The 24,571-nt window shown below is 39.0% G+C and overlaps 1 protein-coding gene across 2 annotated transcripts in view; it reads right to left on the reverse strand.

Annotated features, from left to right (window-relative positions):
• The window catches only part of LOC106873245 (protocadherin beta-16), a 128,232-nt gene that overhangs the window by 89,738 nt on the left and 13,923 nt on the right, over nt 1–24,571 (reverse strand). For both annotated transcript variants that reach the window (XR_016244182.1, XR_016244181.1), the window contains exon 2: nt 78–2,528. The gene's annotated coding sequence lies outside the window, so the exon portion shown is untranslated. The remainder of the gene's footprint in view (nt 1–77; nt 2,529–24,571) is intronic.

Genomic DNA, 24,571 nt, shown 5'->3' on the forward strand with positions numbered 1-24,571 from the left:
GCTGAATTAGTGACAGTTATTTAATCAAGAAAGAACATTATGTGAGTAAGAATATGTAGAATTAAAAGGCAACTTACCAATAGAACTGATGGAGGTCTCTTCTCTGATGTTAATGTTGTCGTCCATTCACTCTGTGATTCATATTGTGGATAGAACTCACATTTTGGTTCAAGAATCTGTGTGTTTCTATTCCTCCCCTCTGTCTGTTGTTTGGTGCCAGTTTGTGTCTTAGCACTGTGTGCCAACCCTTCATGCCCCTCCCTGTTACACACAACTGTTTGGTCAACAGCCCTACTGGTCCTTGATCTAGACTGACCACAGTTACATTTCACAATACACAATGTGATGGACACTACAATCACCACAGATACTATTACAGCTGCTACTACAATGATAATTAATAACGTTAAGTCTATTGCTGCATCGGGCTGTAACTGAGTAGCTGTCATTATGGACGATGTCCTGTTACTGACTGTCACACTCAAAGACACAGTAGTTGTGGCTGACAACACTGGACTGCCAGAATCCTTGACCACAAGCACCAATTGGTATGAGCCAGCATCGTTGAGATGTGGTGGACGTGAGAAAGACAATTGACCAGTGAAAGAGTTCAGTGTAAACAACTGTTTATTGTTACCGTTAAGTATTCCGTATTTGAGGAAGGCATTTAAATGACTGTCTCTATCAGACGCTCTAATCACAGTGATTTCACTGGTACTTTGGGGATGATAGTGGACATCAAGAGTGAAAGGGTCAACACTAGGAAATGTAAAATAAGGGGCATTATCGTTCTCGTCTAAAACCTCTACAACCACATTGGCAGTGTTGTTCAGTGATGGCGTTCCCTTGTCTTTGACAAAAACCTTGAACTTATAGACATCCTGCTGTTCCCTGTCCAAAACTATGGACGTTGAAATAAAACCATAATCCGTAACATGAAACGGTATACCATTTATATTATTGCTAATTAATCTATAAGACAACTGACCTCCAGCTTCTAAATCTTGATCAGTGGCATTGATGAAACCAATTGGAAAGTTTGGTATACCATTCTCATAGGTGAGGAATTTAAATGTGTCTTTGGTAAATTGTGGTTTACCATCGTTGATATCTGTTACTTGGATGAAGATTTTCCTCTCTGTCTTCAAAGGAGGAGTTCCTTTGTCTTCACAAGAAATACTAAAATCATAATGATCTCGTGTTTCTCGGTCCACCGGTTTCTTTAAAGTTATTTTGTATTCATTTGATCCTAAGTCTAAAAGTAAGAATTTATCATGCTCTAGCTTACATTCCACCTCACCGTTCTGTCCAGTATCGTTATCAATAATACTGACATAAGCTATAAAACTACCAACTTTGGTTCCTTCAGAAATAGCTGCTGTGTTCTCTTTTATCTGAGTGACAAAGTTGATATCAATTTCAGGAGGATTGTTTCTTTCATTAATTATATTCACTAAAACGATGGCAGTAGAACTTCTTGGAGGATTCCCGCCATCTTTAGCCATGATAAATATTTCATAATTTTGTTTTTTAGCTCTTCTGAAAGCTTCTTGTAGAAAAATCTCTCCTGTCATGTGATTGAGTCTGAAATAAGTCTTCACTTTCTCTGGTGTTTCTGTACTGAAGAAATAACTAACATGACCATTTTCTCCGGAATCTAAATCTTTCGCAGACACCATTGCAATTGGCCTGTTTCTTTGATGCGTGTTCCTTACTGAGATGTTATAAATATCTTTATTAAATACTGGTGAATTATCATTTAAGTCTATGACAGATATGTGCACATCTAAAACACCTTGTTTCGATGGATAGCCTCCATCTTTGGCAATAACTTGTAGATTATAAGAATCTTTTACCTCCCTGTCTAATTTCCTTGCCAAAATGATTCCCAGTTCAGAACTACCAGTAATGGTTTTCCTTGCAGACAATGTGAATGGTAAGTCTGGTTTATTTCTTAACTGATATGATATCTTTGAATTCACAACTCCAACATCTCTATCAATGGCATGCGGTAGGGTTTTGATTGTACCAATTCCATCTGTCTCGTAATAAACTATATTCTCAACTCTTTCTGGGAATTCTGGATGGTGGTCATTAACATCTTCTATTATTACTTTCACTTTCAAAATTCGCATAAACATGTCTGCCTGTCGGACAGCAACTTTAACAATGGTATAACAGTCCTTTTTGGGACTGCACAGCTGTTCAGCATCCAATATCCGAGCTGTGTGAAGTTTACCTGAAGTAGTCACGTTGAACAGTTGATTAGAACCAAATTTCCTCTGCTGAAGTTGGTTAAATGTTGTTTGGAGGGAACCTTGGTATGGGGATGTATTTAGAAGAAGAAAATCTGCTGCGATATCACCGATATAGGTTCCAGTATTGCGTTCTTCTTCAACATGGTAAGTGATATCAACTAAACACAAGAAGCCAGGGAAGAGGTGAAAGTTTAATGCTAACGTAATCAACACATGCCAATATGTAAATGTAGTCATCACTAAAATATCTGTGATGGGGAAATATCAAACCTGAAAGAAGAAGAAGAAGGAAATTGTGTGAGCGACATCAGGAAAGGAACAAAGACAAACAGCAATTTAACCCTTTCGTTACCAACAGGGCTGAAACTGGTTCTGGCTCTGTAGTACAAATGTCTTGTTTTCATAAGTTTTGAATTAAAATCTTCCACCAAACCTTAGTTACAATTTAAGTTCCTAACACTAGCTGAATGATAACTAAGTTATTTTACTAAATTCTTTGTTATATTTAAAGTAATTGAAAGAAACACAGAGCATCTGAAAATAAATACAGTAACGAAAGGGTTAAACAAAAGTTAAACAAACAAGAGAAACTGTCAGTAAAGTGTTACCTGACCCTTTATGTCTTGGTATTTGAAGGGGGAGATAGAATGGTTCCTTGTTTTATTTTATTGAATTTTTTTGTTATTTACTGTTAAGAGGGAAAGCAGAGACTTAAGCAACTTTTTAGGGACTTTGTGATTGACGGGAGTAAGTTATCCTAAGACACAGAGACATGACCTGAATGACTGCAACACAAGACACTTACAGACCAAGTGGTGTGTTAGACTGGATCATAGATTAAAACTACCTCACAAACGCGCGCGTGCGTGTGTGTGTGTGTGTGTGTGTGTACATGATGGGTACAATTCCTATGACACAGACTAACTGAAACAGGAAAGGCTGGAAATTATCTGACGCTTACATTCACTTCCCAAATAAACTGCCAAAGGCAGTTACAAGAATTTGAAAGAAATTCACTATTTCTTCTAGCACACACTCACACACACACACGATATGTATGTATGCATGCATGCATGTATGTATGTAAGCATGTATGTGTGTGTGTATATATGTGCAAATACATTTGTATGTATGCAAGTATGTACGTGTATATGTATATTTGTTTGTATGTATGTAAGTAGTTATCTAAAGCTTGGGTATACATCTTGTAGGATGATGATTAAAGCACTTTCACTGTTTATGGCTACCTGATGTCATTCCCAGTATTGATGTAAACACAACTAGATCTACCTCAGGTATTCCTCGGTGTTCGTCAAGTAAATAACAAATGAGAGAAAGAGAAAATGGAATTCACAAGACTCTTGATCCATTTTTGTGTTTTATTTACGATTAACGATATGTTAAGCTTATTATCTGTATGTAAAAAGTAAGAAATATCCATCCCATGTCATTCTAGATCATAGAACCTGTAGGCAACCAGCTACAGGCAAATAATGACATGCATTATAATAGAACCAAGGTGCCAAGCAGTGGGACTGAACCTGGAATCATATGGTTGGGAAGCAAGCTTCTTACCACACAGCCATGCCTGCACCTACTATGATCTACACACACACACACACACACACACACACACACTAAACTCTCATAATCACACACACTTAATAGCTCATAACAATTCAAATGTTTAATCGCTACTGTCTACAAAATGTTAATTTTTCTAGAAATCCTTGAATTTGTCTCTCCCACTCCCCCACACCACCCGCCCCCTCCCTCTCTCCGTGCCTGTGCGTGTGTGTGATGTTTCTGTTCCATGGGAAAGAACTGATGTTGTAACATACTGCGGCACCACACAATGGTACTAGATAGGACTAGCTTAAAAGATTTTAAAGTGACTAACAGCACAGATATTCAGAGGATGCAATGGTATTAAACAGTTTCATAAATAATCTGGAAACAAGAAATATTGAATTCATTCATCGGATCATCTCATATTTTATCGTTTCTGTCTGTTAGTTTAAAGAAGACCAAAAATTGTGGCTACTGTTAAAAGGGAGGTAACTACGGTATAACAGTATTTTCTCTTTTCTCTAGTTTAGTGGAAACAATCTCTGCAGGATTCCTTTATATATGTTTGTATGGTGAAACCGAAATACTATTTGACATAGAAATAGGATTCGTGAAAACGCTAGTTATCCTGCTGTATGGATGTTTATTTATTTATTATCTCAGAGGTTTAATAAGTTATATTAAATAGACAAATAATGTTATTCAGTTTCGGTTTATTTCTCCAAATATTCTTCCTCAAATATTTATAAACTTTATGTTGACATATTTGAATTCATGGATTTAGAAAAATAAGCTAAAATCTTTTCTTTTTTTTTTTTTATTATCCAGTAAGAATTAATTTGTGAGAGAAACATGTCTGTGTTCTTATCAGAAATTTTAAACTTTGGATCAAAGAACTTGGACTCTTTATTAACAGATGTCATAATTTACAAATTAAATATTTTCTAAACTTTGCTCTTCAAAATTAGAAGAGTTAGAGTTGATGTTGTTGTTATTGTTGTAGTAGTAGTAGTAGTAGTAGTAGTTGTTTTTGTTTAGCCCAAGGTTGGCTGTGACTGTGTACATATACCATGAAAGTCCATTAAACTGTAACCATCACAATTTTGTGTGCCAGAGGCTATATTGGTTGTTGTTTCTTCATGTTGGCCACATCTGATACCAGTAATTGCACCTGGTTTGTCAGTCATTTAACTTTCTTTATTGTGTAATTTATGTATGTGTGAAATGTTGTGGAGAATGGTGGAGCATGTATAACAGGTTGTGTTTCGTAGAGATGCAAGAACTTTAAAAGGATGAGTAAAAGAGAATGTACAGGAAATTGCTGTACAAAGCTAACATTATTCCTTGAAACACTCTCTTATTATTACAATGCATTCGTATTTTACCTGTTGTTTGTTGTGTATTAATAAATAATGAAATAATTGCTTAATTCACAGAGGTTGTACCTGTGGAAATTCACTCACAATAATAGTAGTTTTCAGCTGGTTTTGTTCAATTTTGACTGGTATTCCCTGACATCAATGTCTGGTTTTTCTTTACATCCAAAGTAAGCATAATATATTTCTCTTCAAACCCAATCTACCACGATTTGATTTTGCACAGATCCAAGTCTACACACTGCATTCACCTGCCCAATATCATAAGCTGCTATTAAATCATATTCACTAAGTGGACGACAGAATTTATTAAATTGCTTCTTTGTGTTAATTGTTATAAAATATCTTTATACAGGTGCAGACGTGGCTGTGTGGTAAGAAGTTTGCTTCCCAACAACATGGTTCCAGGTTCAGTTTCACTGCATGGCACCTTGGGCAAGTGACTTTCAATGTAGCCTTGGGCCAACCAAAGCCTTGCAGTTGAGCGAGAGACCAACAAAACTCCTTGTAACACCAAAGATGAACTGAAGGCAAGGATTATGGCAGCATTCACCAACTTAAACAAGGAGAACGTCCAAAAGAATTGCAGGTGATTCCAAAGTCGTCTGGAGGCCTTGGTTGAAGTCAATGGTGATTTTATTGAATAAATTTACTCTTTAGTATTTCAAGATATTTTAATGTAATTTTGGTAAATATATCTGTTAAAATGAGAGGTCAGTGTTATTTTCATTTTTGGGTAATTTAGACGACAGTTTATCCACCACACCCTGTATACAGCTTTACGTGTATGTATATATATATATATATATATATATATATATATATATATATCCCTGGGTTAATCCTAATCAAGCAAGTCTTTGATGATATGCACTCAATCTGTTACCATTCTGTTGATTTAAAGAGTATTTAGGACTACATTATCCAGTTGCAATTTGAGGAAGATTTGGCTGCTATTTCCAGTACGTCAAATGACCATGTAGAGACTGAGATGGTGGATGGGTGGTAGTGATGATGATGATGATGATAGGTGTAGGAGCAGTTGAGAGGTTAAGAAGCTTGTTTACCAACCACATGGTTCTGAGTTCAGTCCCACTGCATGGCACTTTGAGCAAGTGTCTTCTTCTTTAGCCCTAGGCCAACCAAAGCCTTGTGAATGGATTTGATAGATGGAAACTAAAAGAAGCCCATTGTATGTGTGTCTGTCCTCACCACTGCTTGAAAACCAGTGTTGGTTTGTTTATGTCCCCATAATTTTTCAGTACAGTAATAGAGACTGATAGACTAAGTGCATGACTTAAGAGAAAATAAGTCCTGGGGTCAATTTGTTTAACTAACACCCTTCAAGGTGGTGCTCTAGCTTGGCCGCAGTTAACTGATTGAAACAAAGGGAAAATAAAAAAAAGATGAAGACGAAGACGACGACGACGACGGTGGTGGTGGTGAAATCGTATTCCATAAAAAAAAAACTTGGGAACAACAGAATTATCTCCCTTGTGTTATATTTCCTTCAATGCTTTGACAGAGTTCGCGCGTGTGTGTGATATATTTTTGTAAGGAGACAGAGTGGGATGTCAGAGAAATTTGGCTGCTGTTTTTAGCAGGTGTACTGTCCCCTACCTTGCTGTTGTCGATGTTAGTGTTGTGATATCCCAGACAGAAATCTTTGCCATCTGACTGGACAGCGGCAACATGAAATGAAGTGTGTTGCTCAAGGACACAGTACACTGTCCGGTCCAGGAATGGAAACCACAATCTTGTGATCATCTCCACGTTTTGGCCATCCACGACCACATTGCAACAGTGACCCTGTCCTCATTGATGGACTCAATCACCAACATACCATAACTTCTGCTCAACAAGCCTACTGTGTCACATCTCTTTCTCTTCTACCACTGCTACAACGACCTCTGTTCTCCTGAACCTATCTTCTCTGGAACCATATCTCCATTCTTGTCACCCCCTAATATGTTTCTCTTCCCATCTCCTATGCCCCTCCTCCTCCTGCCCACCCTCATCCAAACTCTCATCACCAATCAGGGATGATTTAACAAACTATCAAGGCTCCTCTCCCTCTTCCTAATTAATCCAAACATCACCACATGACCCCCCCACCAGTTAACCAACCATTACTTTATGATTCTGAGTTCAGTTCCAGTGGAGGGGAGGCTTTGTTAACCCCCCCCCCACACACACACACACACACACTGTACAGATGCTTTTACTCTTTTACTTGTTTCAGTCATTTCACTGCAGCCATGCTGGAGCACGGCTTTTAGTTGAACAATTCGACCCTAGGACTTATTCTTTGTAAGCTTAGTACTTATTCTATCGGTCTCTTTTGCCAAACTGCTAAGTTACAGGGATGTAAACACACCAACATCAGATGTCAAGCAATGGCGGGAGGGGGGGGGGGGCAAACACAGACACACAAACATATATATACATATATATATATATATATATATATATATATATATATATATATATATATGGCAGGCTTCTTTCAGTTTCTGTCTACGAAATCCACTCACAAGGCTTTGGTCAACCTGAGGCTATAGAAGACACTTGCCCAAGGGGCTACACAGTGGGACTGAATCCAGAACCATGTGGTTGGTAAGCAAGCTACTTTACCACACAGCCATCCCTGCACCTATAGTTTTATATTTTCAGTTTCAGGACCACCTGATCTTGGATTGAGATGATTGGGCACAGCTGTTTCGGTGCTGATGATTTGGCATGGCTTATTGCATGATGATTTGGCATAGAGATTCAACCAGTTTAGGTGCAATCCCATGGTCATTCATGACCAAAGGAGGTCTTTACCTCTTAGACAGCAGGGGAGGGAGAGAAGTATTCGATTCAAATTTTAGCACAAGGCTAGCAATTTTGGGAAAAGGGCTGAATCTATTAAGTCAACCCCAGTGTTCAACTGATACTTATCTCATCAACTCTGAAAGTGATGGAAGGTAATTTGACCTCAGCAGAATTTGAACTTAGAACATAAAGCTGGACAGAATGCTGCTAAGCATTCCATCTGGTGTGATAAAAATTCTGCCAGCAGTACTTTTTGGCACTAGCGGCCAACACACACTCACACACTTGCTCATGTGTGTAGAATTATACACAAGCAGACAGAGGAAGGGAGGAAGAGAGGAAAGAAGAAGAGAAATATTAAAACATCTGATCGTCAAATAAGTCAGCATGATATCAACATTGCCAAAAGAGCTGTACCAATATATCTCCTACAGCACCCGGTCTTGGTGGGTACCTTTGTTAGTACCCGAGACCAGGTGGTAACTATTTTGGCCAAATCTCTGAGTTGATGATAACATCTCTCTTTTTTCTCCCATTGGTTTTGAAGCTCTAAAAATGGTCATTGGTGTTGTCCCTCCTCCTTTAATTAAGCAATTAAAAAAAGTCTGATTATTATGTTAAACAACCTTAATCAAATCACATCACATGATATACCCCAATTAAATACCCAGGAGCATAAGATTCTGTGTTTAACATCCAACCAGGTTCCTTTGGTATAGTACCAGTAATATATTGGGATTCTAGACAGAATTACTGAGGGAGATGATTAGAGAAGAAGGGGGTTAATAAAGAGGTGTGTGTAATGACAGTGTGTGTGTGTGTGTGTGTGTGTGTGTGTGTGTGTGTGTGTGTGTGTATGTGTGTGTGTTCAGAAGTCCATGACCTTCGACCTAGTATTTGAGTGTCTAAATTTGGTTGTTTAGAGGTCAGTGTGTTGGTAACAGTGTGAAGGAATGACAGACAAAAACAGACAAAGAACGGACGAGAAAGGATAAGCTAAAAAACAACAGAATACCATCATTTCACATCTTCAGCCTTTCTCTCTGTTGGGCTGTTTTAGCTGTTTTAACTGAATTTACTCATCATCATCATTACCATCATCATCATGAACATCATCATCACTACCACTCACCATCATGAGCAACATGACCACTGACACAAAACAAGCACCAACACCACCACCACCCTCACCACCAACACCAACAACATTGGCACCACACCACTGCCTCCCCCTTCCCACCACCACCCTCACAATCAACTCCATCACCAGAAACATTGCCGTCACCACAGACCTGCAAGAAATAGAAACTAAAATATCCCTCAATGTACAAACTTGTTCTAAATAAATCTGAATACATCTCTGATGTACAAAAAGACAGGATGGCCATGGCTGAAACACCTTTCATTATATGATTGTTCCATCATGGTTGACCTGGGGCTAAACAACCTATATACATATATATATATATATATATATATATATATATATATATATATATATATATATATATATATATATTTTGGTGAGAATGGTTTTTACACAAACACACATAAACACCTGGGATTGTTTAATCCCAGGTCACTTCTAGTCAAACACATTCCAGAAATGACCATCCCATCTGTTTACTACTATATCATGGGATAAATCACCCAATATAGCCTTTTTTCTCAAGATTGAGGTTTGAGAGAGATTTTGCTGCTATTTCCAGCATAATGAATGGGCACAAAGGGGCACCATCTGTTGTTGTTGTTGTTGTTGCTAGTAACAATAACAGTGGTATTGGTGTTGTTTATAGTGCTGCTGCTGCTGATGACAGTACTAGTTCTGCTGCTACTGTTGCTGCTGCTGTCCACATTGATTTTCTATAAGGTTTCCAAATGAAGATCTCTTCATTACCCATCACATTGCCTGCTGCTGCTCTCCATCTCTCTATTTACACCTCTTAATTCCTGTTTAACTTACCTATATACATATGTGTGTGCATGTGTCTATGTGGGTCTTTAGCATATGTGTTTCTGACTTCTGTGTATATGTGCATATATATAGAGAGAAAGAGAATGAAAGATAGATATAGATAGATGTTTGCACGTGTGTGTATGTATAAGTATGTGTGTGTGAGAGAGAGTTTATATATATATATATATATATATATATATATATATGCATTTACATACATATACGCATCCATATATATGTCTCTCTCAGTCTGTTTTTACAGCTATTCCCCTGTCCATCCACCCACCCCACTTCCCTCCCCTCAATCTCCACCCCCGCCCCGTATCACCATCACCACCACACCTGTATACTTCTAGTTCTAAATACTAGCTCTATATATTAGCTACAGTTCTTAGCTATTGCATTTAATAGCTACCACAACTATTAGCTACAGCTATTATTTACATATATTACCTACAGGTAATATATGAAGCTATTATCTAGAAGTATAACCTTTAGCTATTAGTTGGGGCTGCAAACTGCATCTATGATGTAGTGATGTTGATGCCCTTCACATAGGCACAGGAGTGGTAAGTAGCTGTGTGGTAAGTAGCTTGCTTACCAACCACATTGTTCCGGGTTCATTCCCATGCGTGACACCTTGGGTAAGTGTCTTCTACTATAGCCTTGGGCCAACCAAAACCTTGTGAGTGGATTTAGTAGATAGAAACTGAAAGAAGCCTGTCATATGTACATGTATATGTATATGTGTGTGTATGTTTGTCCCCCCCCTATCATCTGACAACCGATGTTGGTGTGTTTACATCCCCGTAAAAGAGACCGATAGAATACGGCTTGCAAAGAATAAGTCCTAGAGTCAATTTGTTTGACTAAAGGCAGTGCTCCAGCATGGCCACAGTGAAATGACTGAAACAGGTAAAAGATTAAGAGTGAAAGAATACCTGTTAAAGCCACTTTGACATGCCAGAAATAGCAGGTAATTTGAATGACATCTTAAAAAGGAAGAACATAGTTTATTCCTAGACAGACAAACTGGCACACCATTGGTTACGAGGACAAGGGTGCCAGTAGACCCAGTCAATGGAGCAATCTGCTCAAGAAATTAACGTGCAAGTGGCTGAGTACACCACAGACACATGTTCCTTTAATGTAGTTGTCAAGGAGACTCAGTGTGATAAAGAATGTGACAAGGCTGGTCTGTTAGAATTACAGGTACAACTCACTTTTGCCAGCTAAGTAGACTGGAGAAATGTGAAATAAAGTGTCTTGCTCAAGGACAGCGCACTGCCTAGAATCGAACTCATGACCTTACGATCATGAGCTGAATACCTTAACCACTGAGCTATGCGCCTTCACATTCAATAGACAAATCTACGGCATGGTCAAGGTTGGAGTGTCATTGTCCATACAATCCCTCATTAAAATACATCAGGTAAGTCCTGCTTGGTCAGGACTGACCTAGGGTTAAATGACAACAACAACAAATAAAAAGCCAAAAATAAAAACCTGTATATGGTCATTAAATAAGCTAGAAATAGTAGCCAGACATCCTTCAACTCACATCTTGCTGTCTTATACAAAATACACTATGTCAGAACTAAGAGAGGATAGTCATGGCTGGAGCATCTTTAATCATAAGACTACTCAGATCAAATTTGATCTGAGTAAAGACAACATCAATGACAACCAATCTGCTTCGAATACATTTACTCTTTGTAAGTAATGGAGAGTTATTGAATAACAGAGTTTCAATGAGCCTGAAATGGAGATCAACTTGACCCAAAGACTTGATCCAGAGACTAGCTTGACGCAGAAACCAGCTTCATTTATTGATCATCTTCATCCAGAGGCCAGTTTGATCAAGAGACTAGCCTGGTCTCAAGAACAACTTGAGCCAGAGATTAGCTTGATCGAAAGATCAGCTTGATTCAGCGACTAGCGTGATATAGAGATTACTTTGATCCAGAGAGCAGCAAGTTCAAGAGATAAGATTGATCCAGAGATCAGCTTTAGCAGCTAACACCATTTGTATGTATGAACCATGGTTGCTTGATGTGCTAGAAATCATAGTTAAATCTCCCTCAAATCACTGGGATTTTTATCATGTAGGAGAAACAGATATTTTGTCTGATTCTTGAACACTTCTTCCAGATCACTATATTGCTGGTTATATACATCATAGATAGATCTGCAAGGATCATGTGGAACCCTAACAGTCATGTGGACCCTGGTTGAGTACCACTGTTCAAAAGATAGAAAAGTTATGCACAAACATACTTAGAGCCATCACAGTTACATTTGGCCAACAGCAATAATGATATTCAAACAAAACATTAAAATTATGAGACTAGGCTAGTCCTACCTTGCCCCTCCACCCATCTCTCCATCTTCTACAACAAACCAAGGAAGACAGATGCTAAATGGTGATGATTATGATGAGGGTATACATAAATATATACAAAATAGACAGAGATAATGGGTTATATACAGTTATTTTATTTATTCATTATAGGTTTACAGTAGTTTTAAGATATGCATTTGGGTGCATGGTTCAATTTAATCAATTAATCAACTTATTCACTGAAAAATAGGGAATGCCCCTTACAATAATATTTCCATCACAGCCAAAACAAATCAGCTGCCAATGACAAATATACACACACAGCCCCCACCACCATTTGTAGAAAACATGTGGTCTAATTATAAACGGAGCAAATTTTAGCTTAAATCAATTTTCAAACTTTATTGGGTTCTCAGCCAAACTGTTTATATACTCAACAAATGCAGCAGTTACTCTATGAGGGGGGGTCCCTAATTTGCATACCAAAAGTGTTTGATACTCTATAAATACCAGCAGCCTGTCAACAGGGATCTTAGTCCACACAGTATCAGGGTACGATATATAATATATATGGTATATTTATAAACAGGGCAAATTTTAGCCATTTCTCCACAGACTGAAAAAAAACAAAGAATAACCTTAATTGATTTTTGAACCTTATTGGGTTCTCATCAGAGGCATCTACATCATTCTGACAGTCTCCAGAGAAACACAACAAAATCAGTTACTCTGTGAAGGAATCCCTAATTTGCAAACTGAAAGTGCTTAACACTATAAATACCAGCGGCCTGTCAACGGGGATTTTAATTATATTCCACATGGTATTGAGACATGGACCCTGAATGCAGAGGACATGCAAAAGTTAGAGAGGAATGCAGCTAGTATGATCCACTGGATGTGCAATGTTAGTGTACTTGTGTGTTGAGATAAAAGTTAAGTATAAGAGGAATTAGATGTAGTGTGTAAGAGAGAGAGGATTGTGCTGGTGTGGCCATGGGGATGGATACCAGTAGCTCTGTAAAGAGGTGCTGATCACTCAGAGTGGATGGAACTTGTGGAAGAGGGTCACCCAGGAAAACATGGGATGAAGGGACACTGAACCTTATGAAGGAGGTGACAAAGGACTGAGATATATACATATGCTGAGACCCCCTTCGGTCATGACTGACCATGGGATTGCACCTAGAAAGTTACCCTCCCAGGCACAAGTCCGGGCAAGGTTGATTTACGGAAGGCCAGCAGTCGACCATGCATACCAGCCTCCCCTCTCCACGCCACCAGTGTTATCCAAGGGAAAGGCAAAGGGGCCGATACAGCTTGGCACCTGTGACGTTGCAACTCATTTCTACAGCTGAGGGAACTGGAGCAACGTGAAATAAAGTGTCTTGCTCAAGAACACAACACGCAGCCCGGTCCGGGATCCAAACTCACAACCTCACGATCATGAGCTCGATGCTCTAACCACTGAGCCATGCAACTTCACCACACACACACACATATATATATATATATATATATATATATATATATATATATATATATATATATATATACACACACACACACACACACACATATGTTGCAATTGAAAGGCCTGATTCCCAGTACTCTGAGCCAGTTGTTTCCAGTCATCAGCTGCCTGCACATGGCTACTGTTTGTTATGCAAGTACAAACCTCTTTGAATTTTGTTCTGGTTCAGAAAAAAAAAAAATGTTGGTTTCCAAAATGTTTAATTAATAGGTTTTATTGATGTACGTTTTAGTGGGTGTGTGTGTGTGTGTGAGAGAGAGAGAGAGAGAGAGAGAGTATATGCATAAAGGCATATGTGTATAGGTATATACATATATATACGAGTGTATAATTCCCTGAGTGTGCATTTGTGTATATGTATTCATCTGTACAGCCACACACGAAATGAACACCCACATACATTCTCATTGTTTTTAAAAGCATTAATTAAAAGTATTAATTAAAAGTATTACATAAAAGTATTATTTTGGAACATTGCTTAAACAGCAATGCAATTTCATGAGTTTGATTGTATATAGTTTATGACGTCCATAATGATATTACCATGAGAACCAGAAATGAAATCAGAAGTGTGAACTCGAAGCAGCTGTTTTCATGTGTATCATTCACAAAGGTTTTTAAGTGAAGGAACATAGGGGTAAATGTTTTCTTTAAACTTTCATTTTATATTTCAAAGATGTTCAGACAGGGGATTGGTGTTTCATGGGATTTCTGGAAACCCCTAAAGGTGTTACTCCAGTATGGTCACACTCCAATGGGTGGAACCAGTAACAGAAGAGAATATACATATGTATGTGAGTGTGTATGAGCATTGATGTATGTATATTAAGGTGTGTACGTTTGTATTATGCATGTGTGTGCATTAATGTGTATGTATTTATATTAATATGCATTAGTGTATGTGTGTGTGTGTGTTTGTGTATATGTATTAGTGTATATATGTATATGTGTGTGTGTGCATTTAACATGACTTCAACCAACATTAACTCACCAAATCCCACCTAATTTTCGAGTTGTCTCCCCTTGCTTTTGTTTATGCAATTTATACTTTATTCAAGAAATTTCTTTTCTTTGATACAGCTATAGTCTTGGATAACTAAAGCCAAAATGTTCATCTCATTAAGTATTTTAACATATAATTCATTAATAATTCCTAAGTTTGGCCCACCACCATAAATGTGGGGCCTAGTAGCAGCCATAAAACCAATTCCATTGAATTACTGGTTCCTGTTTTACTGAATCCAGAATAATGAGAGATGAAATTAACTTTGGCAATATTTGAACTCAATGAAGGAATACCACTGAAAGACAACAGTAGAACAGTAACATTTCACCAGTTGACCTAAATGACCCAAATGGCTCACACTACTGAAATAATGATAATTAGAACATAATTAATCATGAATAATTAGAGAAAATCAGACTTCTGAAGACTGTGTGATGCAATATGTAGCTTTAAAAAATTTGTTACAGAAAATGCTGCTAAAACATCCTCATATTCACAATGACTTCAGAAACTCACTGAATCACAACTAACCACACACAAGTACACACATAGAGTTTCCCTCTCACAGTGCAGCTGACCTTCACATTGGAGAGTCTGGTTGCTGAGTCACACAGGATGGTTGAGGATCTTAGTAACTGAAAACTTAACCTGCCAATCAATGAATGTACAACATTTTACGTACAAATTTCAAATGGAGGAATTTATGAAACTTGTTGGCAGAATAAAGCTCTGTAGACTTTCAACTTGGTTTGGAAGCTTTGATGTTTCCTTGTTTAAAGACTCTTGTAAAATTGCTAAAAGACAATGATGGCTTTGACAGTTCTACTCTTTCAGATACATTGCAAGAATGGACAATGATTCCTATTTTCTACAGTTAATTAGTTGGCAGATAATAGAGATTTCATTTAATTGATGGAAAAATACAAGACCTTTGGGAAAGACTTGAACATCAATCAAAGTAACAGGAAGACCTGACTGCTGAAAGATGTGGTCAATACCTAAAATGCCTCCACATATCGGGGTCGATGAATTAAGTACCAGTTGCATACTCGGGTGGATCTAATTGACTGGCCCCCTCCCCAAAAATTCCGGGCCTTGTGCCTAGAGTAGAAAAGATTTGGTTGATGGAAACTACCAAATGTGAGTGGATTTGGTAAATGGAAACTGAAAGAAGCCCATTCTATGTGTGTATGTGTCTTTGTGTCTATTTATCCCCCCCCCCCCGCACTGCTTGGCAACCAGTATTAGTTTGCTTACAACCCCATATCTTAGTGGTTTGGCAAAAGAGACCAATAGAAAAAGTACCAAGCTTAAAACAAAAGAACAAAAAGGTACTGGGGTCAATTCGTTCAACTAAAACCCCATCAAGGTGGTGCCCCAGCTTGGCCACAGTCTAGTAACTGAAACAAGATATAAGAAAAACAGTAATGAACGGGCAAGGGGGTTTGTTGCCACTTCTTTAATGGCCCCAGCAAAGGGGTTGGGTCCCTTACATATATACATGGACACACACATACACACACACACACAAGTCTCCCTGAAATCACACTTCACTGTCTTAAGACATCTTGGATAATGTAGTTTTACATATACAAAAGACAGGATGGTCATGGTTGGAATGCCCAGAGATAAATGAACATGCACATAGGTGAACACAAACATACTCGGTGACAGGCAAGCTCACACAAAACACACACACACACACACAAACAGGTAAACACATATACACAAATAATAGCTAGACACACAAACACACACATGCATGTACACACAGACACAAATAGTCCCAAACAAAGACATGTACACTTATACATACGCACAGCCACACATAGACGGAGACATACATACACACACAGGTATAGATAGGCATAGACACAACTATCTCTATACCATGTGCCTTCATCATCATCATCATCTCCACCATCGTCCTTCTACTCTTCCCATCATCCTCATCATCATGACCACCACCACCACTACTACTACTACTACTACTGAACCACTACTGCCACAATGATGATAGGAATGGTGATGGTGGTGATGGTAGTGGTGATGACAATGACAACGACGATGATCCTCATCATCATCATCATCATCATCACCACTGCTGCTGCCACCACCACCATCATTGCCGTGATCATCACCATCATCTATAATCATCATCATCATCATCCTCATCACCACCATCACCACCAACTGCAGCAGCAGCTGGCAATCGGTACCAATGTACCGTTTCTTCCTAGATCAGCAGAATCAGAGAATGTAGCAGACGCTGCTGGTGCCGACCAGACAATATATATACACACCCACAGTTACTCTTGTTCTAGAGACCAGCTTCCAACATTCATTTTAGCTTTAATGGACACATCTATGGATAAACATGTTGCAGCTTGACTTTATTTCTTTTTTTTTTTATTTACACTGGTCAATACAGCCTTCTTTCATTAAGACAATAAAGTATGGTGGGAGGCAGATTTAGCTGTTATTTCTAACAGCTCTTGCAGCCATTTAGAATTCTCCTTACGTTGAGTCAATATATATATATATATATTCTTTTACTTGTTTCAGTCATTTGAGTGTGGCCATGCTGAAGCACTGCCTTCAGACAAACAAATCAACCCAAGACTTATTCTTTGTAAGCTTAGTACTTATTCTATCGGTCTATTTTGCCAAACCACTAAGTTACAGTGGACATAAACACACCAACATCGGTTGTCAAGTGATGGTGGGGGGACAAACACAGACACACAAACACATACATATACAATGGGCTTCTTTCAGTTTCCGTCTACCAAATCCACTCACAAAGCTTTGGCTGGCCCTAGGCTATAGTAGTAGACATTTGCCCAAGGGGCGACGCAGTGGGACTGAACCTGGAACCAGCAGATATATATATGCTGTGCTTGAGAAGAGCTGGTAAGCCAAGTGAGATCGTAACTGTGGCCTATGCCAGTGCAGCATAACCAGCCCATCTTAGAGTCCCATTCACTTATTGGGCAATAGACTGTGCTTGCAAAGACCTGTTGAGTCAATTGAAGTCATTGTCGTGGCCGATAACAGTACCAACTGATTGGCACCCATGCCGGTGGCACATAAAAAGCACCATTCGAGCATGGTCAATGCCAGTACCGCCTGACTGGTCCCGTGCCAGTGGCATGTAAAAAGCCCCATTCAAGCGTGGTTGATGCCAATACCGCCTGACAGGCCCTCGTGCCGGTGACACATAAAAATCCATTTGTTTACTTTGTCCTCTATGACCATATTTGGTTTTCTAGCTTCAATAGTATAGTAAGTCTTTTCCATTTCTTGCCGAGTGTCTTCCTAACTTCTTGTTCTTATAATTGTCAATAAAATAAGTACCAGTTGAACACTGGGATCGATGTAATTGACTCATCCCCTCCCCCAAAACTGCTGCCCTTGTAGAAAAATTTGAAACCATTATTGCTGTTGTTATTATTATTATAATCATACCCAACACACTCAGCTAGTTACTGGGGGGTATTGCTAATATACCAGTTGTTCACTTCCTGTGAACTTAGGTGGTATTTTCTTTTCAAGTCTCAAGAACTTTACAGAAATTCCTTGTACAGCTAAGTAATGCTCTATTTTCATTTTTATTCCTATCGCTTCCAACCAATTTTTAATTTCTTTGTTCACTGCTGTACTCAAAGCACAACAAATATTGGAACAATATACTTTTTTTTTCCATTAATCACAGTTTTTTTCATTTCTCTCCTCAGAGCTTCTTTCATTTTGTGTCAGTTTTTCTCATTCTTTTCCAACAATTCTGCTCTCACCAGGGCAAGAGATGTCTATGATCAGACGTGACTCTTTTCTTTGTCTCCCTGTACAAAATTGGGTTTCTGATATTTGATTCTATGACCACACTGGATTATCCTTTCCTTGCTCTTTGCAATCCAAACCATTTCTTTTCTATTCTCTCTGGGACAATCCGCTGCATTCACTTAAAATATGCCACATTGTCTCTCCAGTTTCACCACACTTTCTGCAGATTCTGTGGAAGGGCCAGTTTTGTTCTTAACATTTTTTCTTCTGCTGCACATATCAAGGTCTCCATCTCAGGTTTCATTTTATGCTTAACACAACCACCTTTTATCTGGGTCAATGTCCTTTGGTAAATTTCTCAACAACTCACTATGCATCACCTTATTCTTCCACTTGGTTTTTGCCTCTGTTTCCTAATTTTTTTAATCCTGTCTCTCTTCCATATTTAATAGACCAGATTTCCTTTCTTGCACAAATAATACCATTTTTGGCATTCTTTTTATACCAAGCAACATTGTTTCCTTCTTTGCTTTCATTATGACTCTCTCCCCAGACACAGCAAAATATTGTTTCCCTTTATCTAAATAGAATCTTTGCAACATATCAATCCCTTCTCGCCTCTCTTCCGTCAACATTTCTCTGTTCGAATGGACTGTGTATTGTAAGTAGTTTGCTTGTTTTCTCATCCAATGACTGTGGTTCCTCACTTTTGCCATCGTATCACAACCCATGCCAGCATGGACAATGGACGTTAAATGATGAGGACAATGATGATGATAATGATGATCACTTCTGCTCCACATCTCAAGACAGCAATTGCCCATGAGTTTATGGCTTAAAACTTATTTCTTCCACTATTATTGTTGTTGTTGTCATCATCATCATCATCACAAACCAGCGAGAAATATATTTCCTGTATCTGCTTCCTTGGTATTAGATGCCTTTCACCCCCACCCCACTGGTGTCAATGAAAATAAAAGGCTAATCAAGACTTGTTTGAATACTGGCCAAAATGCCTTGTGGTATTTGTCCTGGCCCTTTATGCTTCAGTGATAACACTGGTACCAAGTTATGATGTCCCTGCCTTGAAGAAGGGACACTTGTTTCATGGGTAGACATTGGTTATGTCTAAACACCTTCTCCAAGACTACAACTTAGAGAAGAACTTCCCATTGTCACATACAAAGCCAGCCTCAACTGACAAAAACCTATGAACTCACCAAACCGTGAGTCTTTGGAACCCTTTCTGCCACATTCCCATTTGATTGTCAGGCAGGGAGGGATAGGTGGGCAGGTAATCAGAAAGGTAGGCAGGTAGGTAGGTAGGAATAGCTGCCTTTAAATGTGGGCATGAACAAAAATCCCCAGTAGTTTCCATATTTCTATAGCTTTCTTTATCAAAATAAAAGACTGCCAAATAGGAGGCACCAACTGCTCCCACTGACAGCAAACAAAGGGGTGGGGTGGCAAGTAAATATATATTTTGCCTCGTTAATTTACTCCCAAAAGCCTGCTATAAGCGAGTATAAATGCCGATTGATATACCAGTAATATGCTCAGTTTATAAAAGAATAAAAACCTGCAATAAACCTGCTTATTCTGTGCTAACAATAGAATCGATAGATTTTGGTCAGACAATGGCATGTGCCTAGGACTGGCATCCATTCACACCCATAGAGTCACATGGTAAATAGCAACACCAACACCACCACCACAACCACCGCCACTACCTTGTTATCTCTCTCTCAGACACACAGACAGCTGTGAGGTGGAATGTAATGTTAGTGCTTGTTGTATTTTTGGTTTAGTTTTTTTTTTAAATTTTATTATCTTATTTTGGGTAATAAATTTCTTCTCTCTCTTTTTTTTTTTTGCTAATTTTTCTCCATTTTCCTCGTTACAACTGATGTAAAGTAACGACCGCAGTTATTCCGTTATTTATTTATTTATTTATTTTACCTTTAACATCGACACAGGTTAACACAAAATAAAATTGGTGTTTATTTTTAATTACCATTATCACAACCTCCACTACCACTACTACCACCATCACCACTACCACCACCACAACCACCATTATATATATATATCATATTATACACACATACACATAACAGTGCATCAAAGATATTCACATTGTATGTATGTATGTATATATATAAGAGAGACAGACAGACAGAATGAAAGGTAGTTAGATAGATAGATAGATAGATAGACAGATAGATATACATATTAATTCACAAACAAGTCTATAGTAGAACTGTATTTTGTGCCTGGCCCTCAACTTTCTACCTACCATTATGTAAATGTTTGTCACACACAATGTAGTTTACATTCTTAAGTAGATTTAGACGAGTACAGTGTGGAAGAGAAGAGGACATAACTGATGAGCCTTTAATGAGAGAGGAAACAGATCAGTTCTATCCTCAGTGCCATATGGTTAATCCTTGGGCTGTAATTTCACACGGATGTTCGATACATGGTTGTTAAACATCTATACATTTGGTCCTGTAGAGTAAGAACTCTACCAGCTCACCACCTCCAATAATGATAATAATGGTAACAACCATACACACATACATACAGGTATATACAAATTTAAGTATATAAATATACTTTTGTTAATTCATTTCTTGACAGACTACAAAATGTGTGCCAAAATAATTTTATTTGCTCTAAATTAGAGCACAAGCTAAAAATATAACATCGGAATCACTTTAAAATTGAGATATTTTAGGTGAGAAGAAGGGGATTCTGCAAAAATTGTAGAGAGCTACTTTGGAAGAGGGATGGCTGTGGTTAAAGAGATTGCTCATCCATGAGATGGTAACAGGTTCAAACCCAGTTGGTGGCACTTTAGACAAGTGTCCTCTACCATATTTGACCAATGCCATGTGATTAGAATTTGCTAAACAAAAACTGATGGGAAGTCCTTGGAAGAGATAGCTATTGTTCTTTAACAGGAGACTTCTTTGGACCCTCTGTTTGACACAAACCCTCCTGACCCTAATTTGGCTAAAACTTGCTGTATCTTTTAACAGGTCACTGGTCTGAAGATGACATTGTTCTTTCATGTACAGCAGTGAAGATTTGTTTGTTACTCCACAAGTGTGGTCAAGTCTGCCCTTCACTAGTAATGGAAGGTAGGAGTCAACAGTATCTGTCCCCTGTATGGCAGAGTGAGATCTGCTACAGTGAGGGATTGTAGAGTTTGGTCATGTGAAGAATATGGGCAATGGCCATTCCAAGAAGAAGGGTTTGCTGAGAAGAGGATCTTTTAATGGCGTGAGATGAAGTGAATGGGAAAGACAATTATGGTAAAGGTTTGTCACTGAAGAATCAACAGGGTTTAACACATTGGGTTGGGATTAGATGGGGAATTAGTAGCTATTTCTAGCAGGTCGACCCACCACATAGAGTCTTGCTTCTTTAGGTTGCATGTTGGGTTGTATCTTGGTGTAACAGAAGGGAAAGGATTATATTAGGGCCGCAAAGGGTTATAAGTGGGTTAGGAGTGAAAATAAGTCCAGAGTGTCAGTACCAGGTACAGATAGGAAAAGATACCTCCTGGGCAGGGAGTTGAGAGTATCAAATGATTGAGCCTCTTTATCAGAAGGGCTAGGGGAGGGGTGAATGCAAGGGCTAAGAGGTGAAGGTTGCGTTGTATACATTAAGGCACCAACAATAAGGGTTTTGAAGAATCAAGTTGTGTTCTTAACACTGGTTTAATACAATATAAATATATGAGCCAGAAAGAGCAGCCATATCTGTCTCAAGCCACACTCTACAATGTCCAAAAAGGAATGAGACATCAAACAACAGAGTATTAATTGTTTTTAAGAAGAGTTTAGCTGATTCATTTCCAGAGCCTCTAAGACTTGCAGAAAGAAAATAAACAAGATGGTCAAGAATGGCAGGTCACTGATCAGGGTTAACGCTAGAGTAAACCCCAATAACGTCATCAATAACTACCAATTGTTGTGTTTACTGTCCCCTAAACAGATACAAAATATAAAAGAGTAAACATTCAGGGTCCTCAGTGCCTAACAGATAAAGGAGGGACCTGATGGAAGAGTTGGAAACTCACATGAAACACCTTTTGGTGTTTCTTCCTCTTCTTTATGTTCTGAGTTCAAATCCTGTTGAGATCAACTTTGCTTTTCAACCTTTGAGCCCAATAAAACAGAGTACTAGTCAAGTACCGGGTGATGGTGGTGGGGTTTAACACTATAATCAACTAGCAGCCCTCTCCTTTAAAAGATATCAACACTAATGTAATGCCGGTGCCGACTGACTGGCATCCATTTTGGTGACACATAAAAAGCACCATTAGAGCATGGCCGATGCCAGTACTGTCCGACTGGCACCATTCGAGTGTGGCTAATGCCAGTGCCACTTGGGTGGCTCCCATGCTGGTGGTACATAAAAGGCACCCACCACACTCTTGGGTAGCTGACATTAAGAAGGGCATCCAGATGTTCAGGTGCAATAAAGACTGTAAACAAACAGGAAACAACTTCTATCTCATTCCAGGGTGAAAAACTAGAGGTAGTCGATAGCTTCCGCTATCTGGGCGACCAAGTTAGTAGTGGGGGTGGGTGCGCTGAAAGTGTAGCTGCGAGAATAAGAATAGCCTGGGCAAAGTTTAGAGAGCTCTTACCCCTGCTGGCGACAAAGGGACTCTCACTCAGAGTAAAAGGCAGACTGTATGACGCATGCGTACGAACAGCCATGCTACATGGCAGTGAAACATGGGCTGTAACTGCTGAGGACATACGTAAGCTCGCAAGGAATGAAGCCAGTATGCTCCGTTGGATGTGTAATGTCAATGTGAATACCCGTCAGAGTGTAAGTATCTTGAGAGAAAAGTTGAACATTAGAAGCATCAGTTGTGGTGTGCAAGAGAGACGATTGCGCTGGTATGGACATGTGGTGAGAATGGATGAGGATAGCTGCGTGAAAAAGTGCCACACCCTAACAGTTGAGGGAACCCGTGGAAGAGGTAGGCCCAGGAAGACCTGGGCTGAGGTGGTGAGGCAAGACCTTCGTACATTGGGCCTCACCGAGGCGATGACTACTGACCGAGACCTTTGGAAATGTGCTGTGCGTGAGAAGACCCGGCAAGCCAAGTAAGATCGTTGCCAGTGCCCCTGGACTGGTTCTTGTGCGGGTGGCACATGAGATGCACCATTTTGAGCGTGGCCGTTGCCAGTACCGCCTGACTGGCTCCCGTAGGATTTTCGAGCGAGATCGTTGCCAGTGCCCCTGGACTGGCTTGTGCGGGTGGCACATAAAAGACACCATTTCGAGCGTGGCCGTTTTCGTGTGGGTGACACGTAAAAGCACCCACTACACTCTCTGAGTGGTTGGCGTTAGGAAGGGCATCCAGCTGTAGAAACTCTGCCAAATTAGACTGGAGCCTGGTGTTGCCATCCGGTTTCACCAGTCCTCAGTAAAATCGTCCAACCCATGCTAGCATGGAAAGCGGACGTTAAACGATGATGATGATGATGATGATCCAGCTATGGAAATCTTGCCAAATGAGACTGAGGCCTGGTGTAGCCTCCCAGCCTGCCAGTTCTCAGTCAAACCGTCCAACCCATGCCAACATGGAAAGCAGACATTAAATGATGATGATGCTGATAACATCTAATATTCATATAGTACTAATACTATACTAATGTTACTAATATACATATAAAATATTAGTACAAATACAAATATTGCTCATAAATAGTATTATTCATGAAATAAGACAAGTTTCTGTGTGATAAAAGAAGAAGCTGTGTCTATTAGGAGGTGTGGTTAATACGAGGAAAGATTTGGATTTACTGAAGAGGACTCATAATAGAGAAACATGTAGAGTTGTCCTGCAGTTGTACAGATTAAATAATATTATTTGACACAGAGAGATACTGACACTGGAATAACAG

The sequence above is a fragment of the Octopus bimaculoides genome, chromosome 14 (assembly GCF_046866305.1).
Source record: "Octopus bimaculoides isolate indiv1 chromosome 14, ASM4686630v1, whole genome shotgun sequence".
NCBI classification, from domain to species: domain Eukaryota; kingdom Metazoa; phylum Mollusca; class Cephalopoda; order Octopoda; family Octopodidae; genus Octopus; species Octopus bimaculoides.